At 43.7% G+C, this 6,948-nt stretch overlaps 1 non-coding gene across 1 annotated transcript; it reads right to left on the reverse strand.

The window, feature by feature from the left end:
- Window positions 1-277: 277 nt before the first annotated feature.
- On the reverse strand, window positions 278-359 carry trnas-gcu (transfer RNA serine (anticodon GCU)). Its single transcript has one exon. It is a non-coding gene; the product is annotated as a tRNA-Ser (tRNA).
- Window positions 360-6,948: the final 6,589 nt, after the last annotated feature.

Raw genomic sequence — 6,948 nt, forward strand, 5'->3', positions numbered from 1 at the left:
TCTGCTCCCTCGCCATTTGCTTTTCCCATTTGTCTTTCACTTGGTGCAAATCCAGAGAAAGTAAAGATGGAAGGAAGGAGGGGAGGAAAAATCCTGCTCCGTTTCGTGATCCCTATTTGATCTTATTTCCAGTGCAGTTTGGGTGAATAATTCCAATTGTCTGTCTCAATTTTAATAAAGTATAACCAATTCTGGAATCACTGTCTGGACATTGACAAGAACAGGTTTCGAGGCTGACTTTGCACATAAACAATACACTGAACAGTTCATAAACTAGCGACAAGAATGGGATTCGAACCCACGTGTGCAGAGCACAATGGATTAGCAATCCATCGCCTTAACCTCTCGGCCACCTTGTCAGTTGTATAAACATAGCTGTCACCTTCAGCACAGCTTCTGGCTGTGCAGCCAGCTGTGTAATGATGGAAATATATCTTCTGTCAGTAAATGAAGTTGGGAATGGAGCGGTGTGAAACATTTCCAGACCATGTCCAACAAGTTTCTACTCAGTGTGAAAACCCACCACGGAAAGACTGGAACATACAATCATTTCATCACATCATGATTAACATCACTCAGACACCTGAACCATTAGGTCACTGACGAAGTCATGATGACCGAATTTCTCATGAAATGAAAACTGAACTAACTGACTGGAAGAATTGCTTTAACTCCACATGATCAGCGAGGCACAGTTTCAGGCCGACTTGTCGGGTGGTGTAAACAGATATCACTGCTTCTGATCTTCACCAGAACAGAGAGTGAGATGTAACATTGATCATCAAACAGACTGTGAGAGAATACAACAGAATAAAACACATGGAGAGACACTGTGGAATAACAAATAGATTTGATTGGAATGTTGAAATTTTGATTGGAATGGATAAAACACCAGAAACAGCAGATTAAATTGGGATTCTCATCATTATATTGATCTGGGACAGAAAAGAGAAACTGATGGAAAGAAGAGAAGAAGGAAGAAAAGAAAGATGGAACTGTTCAATTTTTTCAGTTTTTTCAATCGCCCATCAAATCTGATTAAAAAAATTGCAAATAACAGAGAATTTCACCAAAACTGGAGATTAAATTTTGCTGAAACCTTGGATCGAAGGATGCCCCAACAGATCACCTGTTTAACTGTCTCCTCACTGGGGGATTTCAATCAGTGAGCAATATTATTCTCTACTTTTTTTGTTAATTGGTCCCAGAAATGTCACTTGGAATTAATATCTGTGTTCCTATTCCTGAATAATAAAATTGTGAGGTTCTCGATATTTTCTGGACACAGTTCCTGCTGAAAGAACTAAGAACTCTTTTCTAATTTACACAATATCCTTGGTGCTGCTCTCTCTTCTCCCAAACTTCATCTCATGTGACTGTTACATCATCACTCTGACAGTGGGAGGGGTTGATCCCACTATTTTCAGCATTAACCCTTTACATCCTTATACCACACTGTCTTTCCAAAAAAAATGGGTGGAGGGAACTTCCTTCATTTATCAAAACACCAACAGCAGCACAGTGGCGCAATGGTTAGCACCGCGGCCTCACAGCTCCAGCGACCAGGATTCAGTTCTGGGTACTGCCTGTGTGGAGTTTACAAGTTCTCCCTGTGTCTGTGTGGGTTTCCGCCGGGTGCTCTGGTTTCTTTCCACCTCCAAAAGACTTGCAGGTTGATAGATAAATTGGCCATTGGAAATTGTCCCTTGTGTAGGTACGTGGTAGGAGAATGGTGGGGATGTGGTAGAGAATATGGGATTAATGTAGGATTAGTATAAATGGGTGGTTGCTGGTTGGCACAGACTCGGTGGGCCGAAGGGCCTGTTTCAGTGCTGTATCTCTAAATAAGAAAAGTAAAATAAAAGCTACCAGTCGTAAATCAACTCAAACCCATTAGAGAGATAGAGGGAGACTGTCAGAGAACTTCCTGCATCCAGTCCTGACCCTGTCACACTCAGCAGCTTCTCACCCAGACCCCACTCTCATCAACAATGAACATTGTTACCGAGACCCTTCAAATACTGTTTATAAAAGGTAGAAAAATTCAAACTTCATCACAGCTCGATTGAATAGAACAAAGTTTAATATCTTCTCGTCATCACTCGGTAACCACATGAGACAGTCCTTAAATCAGTAGCATAAATTATCAGCTGTAAGAATGTTTGTCATTGGGTTGAATCATTTCTGTGTGAGGAATGTTCCAGCATCATAAACCAGAGGAATGTGTTGACTGAGCTGTGTCTTCATCTCTTCTGGGCAGTTGGACTGTTCACCCTTCATTCTGCTCTGATTCACTTTCCCAAAGCGGATCTACAGATTCTCAAATCTGGAGACTGGGTTTTCTTATTTGGTTCCTGTTGATTTTTCTTCCTCCTGAATGATAATATATTCCAAACTCGGATGAACCTTGCCCTGTCTCCCAGTCTTGGTTAAAAGCGACAAATAACGGCACCAACATTCTGAAACATACAACACGGTCACATTCTGCTTCAGTGAGATTAATGCGGAGGCAGTTTCCGTGTCGAATGCGATTGTGAACAAATTTCTCTCAAGGAAATTGTGAGTGATTAAGTATTTGCACTGAATTTCTGCGCAAGAAGGGACAGTTTCAAACAGCCATTCCCAAATCAATTCCTTCACAAAGACAAAGGCTGTGCTGTCTTAACGTGTGACTCAACGTCACAAACAAATTTGAACTCGAAGTTCAGGAGAAGACAGAGATGTGAATGCTTGACAGTGTAATCTTTAAATCATAATTTTCCGTTTCTTCGTTGAAGTGAGGCTCAACCCTAAGCCACTAGAGATCGCGGAAAGCTACAAACTTGGATCCCGAAATCAGAAAAGTAGTGAAACAGTTGGTGAGTACATTGTGACACTGAAGAATTTATCACCACATTGCAACATTGGCACATTCTTAGACCGTACATTATGAGACAGATTTGTGCTTATATTGGTGGATGAGAAAAGATACTAAACACACAAAATCCCAATTTGAGCTAGTGTGTAAGATTGCTCTTTCCATGGAGATAGCATCAAAGAATGCTCGTGAATTTCGTCCTATGCCAGTGACAGTAACACACTTCAGAGGAACTTAAACACACTGGTAAAATGGGCTTTCACACAACAGATAAAATTTTACACAGAAAATTGTGAAGTGATACAGTTTGGGAGGAAGAATGAGACAATGTACACCGATCTTTTTTGATCAAGGTTTGAAAAGGTTGCGAAGAGCAAACAGGACACTTGGCTTTATTAATAGAGGCATAGAGTAAAAGCAAATAAGTTATGCTAAACCTTTATAAAACACTGGGGCTGAATGGCCTACTCCTGCACCTCCACGGAAAGCTTCCACTCCAGGCTCGGACACCCTCTTCAGGATCACTCTCCATACATCCCGCCACTCCACGCACAGATATCTCCCTCAGGATCAGATCACAGCTCCACAGTCCTGCCACATCCAGTCGTGAATGGTGGTGGATAATTAAATAACTAACAAGATGAGGAGGCTCCAAAAACATTCACATCCTCAATGATGGTGGTGCTGAGCACGTCAGTGCAAAAGATGAAGCTGAAGCATTTGCAACCATCTTCAGTCAGAAATATTAAGTGGATTTGATCTGTGCTAATTTCAGCTCCTCATGCTCGCTGGTGCCTTGGTTCCCTGGTGCTAATTTCAGAGTAAATCATGCAGCTTGACAATTGGAGCCAAAGAAAAAGACACAGGAGAGGTTGAAAGTGCCAAAACCTGGGATTGAACCAAGAACTGTTTAACTGTTAGTACTGCACGAACTCAACAAAGCTATTTCAACAACACACTAAAGCCACCATTCTGTCACTGCTTTGGAAGACAATATATACATTAAAGTGTTTGTAAAAAGTTACAGAACACAACATGTGAGTAATATTCCCCATTGTTTTCTCAGTACTGATGGATTGTGAAGTAGGAGACAGCCAGAAGTCCCACTGTGCCACACTGACCCTGAGCTGTGAGTGAAATGAGATAAAGTTCAATCTTTAGCAGAGAGATTCTGGAGAGAGGTAAGAGTCCTGAATCAAGGAAAGACTTTCTGACACAATAAAAGCAAAATACTGCAGATGCTGGAAATCTGAAATAAAAACAAAAAGTGCTGGAAATACTCAATAGCTCTGGCAGCATCTGTGGTGAGAGAAACAGAGTTAATGTTTCTGGTTAGATTAGATTAGAGATACAGCACTGAAACAGGCCCTTCGTCCCACCGAGTCTGTGCTGAACATCAGCTACCCATTTATACTAATCCTGCACTAATCCCATATTCCTACCAAACATCCCCACCTGTTACTATATTTTCCTGCCACCTATCTGCACTACTGACAATTTATAATGGCCTATTTGCCTATCAACCTGCAAGTCTTTTGGCTTGTGGGAGGAAACCGGAGAAAACCCACTCAGACACAGGAAGAACTGACAAACTCCACACAGGCTGTACCAGGAATCGAACCCAGGTCCCTGAAGCTGCGAGGTGGCGGTGCTAACCACTGCACCACTGTCCTGATCTGTGACCTTTCATCAGAACTGACACTGGTTAGAAAAGAATTAGGTTTTAAACAAGTGAAGGGGAGGGGCATATGGGAGAGAACAAAGGGGAAGGTGTTTGATAGGGCAGAGGGCAGGAGAGATTAAATAACAAAGCTGTCCTGGGACAAAGGCAAAGAGTGTGTTAATGCTTGTGGTTGCCTGACACCAGTCATGCTCTGATGTTATTGAACACAATGTTCAATCCACAAGGCTGTAGAGTGCAGAATCAAAAGGTCAGGTGCTGCTCCTCGAGCTTGGGTTGATTTTAACTGGAACACTGGAGCAGACCAAAGACAGAAATGTTGACATGAGAGCAGGGGGGAGTGTTGAAATGGCAAGCAACCAGAAGCTCAGGGTTATGCTTTCGGCCTGAGCAGAGGTGTTCCACCTAATCTGCGTTTGGTCTCTCCAGTTTAGAGGAGACCGCATTGTGAGCAGTGAATACAGTATACATAATTGAAAGAAGTACAAGTAAATCGCTGCTTCACCTAAAAGGAGTGTTTGGGGCGTTAGCTAATGAGCAGAGAGGAGGGAAAAGGGCAGGTATTATATCTCCTGCGATTGCATGGGAAGGTGCCTTGGGAAGGGGACAAGGTATCGGGGGTAATGGAGGAGTGGACCAGGGTGTCACGGAGGGGACAATCCCTTCACAATGTTGACAGGGGATGGGAGGATGCGTTTGGTGGTGGCATCACGCTGGAGGTGCAGGAAATGGTGGAGGATGATCCTTTGGATGTGGAGGCAGGTGGGGTGGAAAGTGAGGACAAGGGGCACCCTGTCGCAGTTCTGGGAGGGAGGGGAAGGGGGCAGGCAGAGGTTGAGAGTCCTGTCAACTACACTGGGAGGGGGCGGGGTGGGGGAGTAGTTGAAATCTGGTGATGTTGTTGAATTTAATTTCAAACACTCCTTGAACTCTCTGCTGATGAAGACTGAAAAAGGGAAGAACAACCACACAACAAGGGTCTCAAATCCAAGACCCTGAGATTAAAAGTCTCATGCTCTACCAACTGAGCTAACAAGGCCTGACACAGTACTTCGACTCTGTCTGTTATTGGACGGATGCAGCTGTTGGCTCCACCCCAAGGGCGGGAATTTGTTCCGCCAACTATGAAGCAGTTTCCTATCAATTCCCCAGACTATCAGTAAATCCACTTCCAGAAGCCCCAAAGTGTGATATATTCCTCTCACTCATCAGTAATAAAACTGAAATCTTTTTACCTTCCAAATGCTGCCATCTATTTTGTCAGTATTTATTTCTCTCTCCTTTTTATTTAGTTCATGCATTTCTTCAGAATTTTTTTTTCAATTATATCTGAGGGAAGAAATGAACAGATCTGGCAGCTCAAAACTGGGCATCCATGAGGCACTGTGGGCCATCAGCAGCAGCAGAATTGTATTTAAACACAATATGTTACCTCATGGCCTGACATATCCCTCACTCTACCATTACCATCAAGCCAAGGGAGCAATAGTGGTTCAATGAAGTGTGCAGGAGGGCATGTCAGGAGCAGCACCAAGCAGACCTAAAAATGAGTGAAGCTACAACACAGGACTACTTGCATGTCATTTAGCGGAAGCAGCATGCAATAGACAGAGCTGATTGATCTGACAACCAACAGATCAGATCAAAGCTCTGCAGTCCTGCCACATCCAGTCCTGAATGGTGGTGGATAATTAAACAATTAATAGGAGGACGAGGCTCCACAAATATCCCCATCCTTAATGATAGGGGAGACCAGTATGTCAGTGCAAAATACAAGGTTGAATCATTTGCAACCATCTTCAGCCAGAAGTGCCAAGTAGATGATCAATCTCGGCCTCCTCCTGAGGTCCCCAGCATCACAGGTGCCAATCTTCAGCTAAATCCACTTCACTCCACATGATATCAAGAAATGGCTGAAGGCTCTGGATACTGACAACATCCTGGCTGCAGTGCTGAAGACTTGTGCTCCAGAACTAGCCACGCCGCCCGCCAAGCTACAACACTGGCATCTACCCAGCAATGTGGAAAATTGCCCAGGTATGTTCTGTATACAAAAGGCAGGACAAATCCAACCCGGTCAATTCCTGCCTGATCAGCCTCCTCTTGATCATCAGTAAAGTGATGGAAGGTGTCGTTGACAGTGCTATCAAGCAGCACTTACACAGCCATAACCTACTCACCAATGCTCATTTTGGGTTCCGCCAGGGCCACTTAGTTCCTGACCTCATTATGGCCTTGGCCCAAATATGGACAGAAGAGCTGAATTCAGGAGGTGAGGTGAGGTGACAGTGACTGCTCTTGCCAAGGGCATCAAGGAGCCCTTGCAAAATTGAAGTCAATGGCAATCAAAGAGAAAAATCTCCACTGGTTGGAGTCATACCTTGCGCAAAGGAATATGGTGCTGGTTGTT

Source organism: Heterodontus francisci, unplaced genomic scaffold (genome assembly GCF_036365525.1).
Source record: "Heterodontus francisci isolate sHetFra1 unplaced genomic scaffold, sHetFra1.hap1 HAP1_SCAFFOLD_43, whole genome shotgun sequence".
In the NCBI taxonomy this organism is placed as follows: Eukaryota; Metazoa; Chordata; class Chondrichthyes; order Heterodontiformes; family Heterodontidae; genus Heterodontus; species Heterodontus francisci.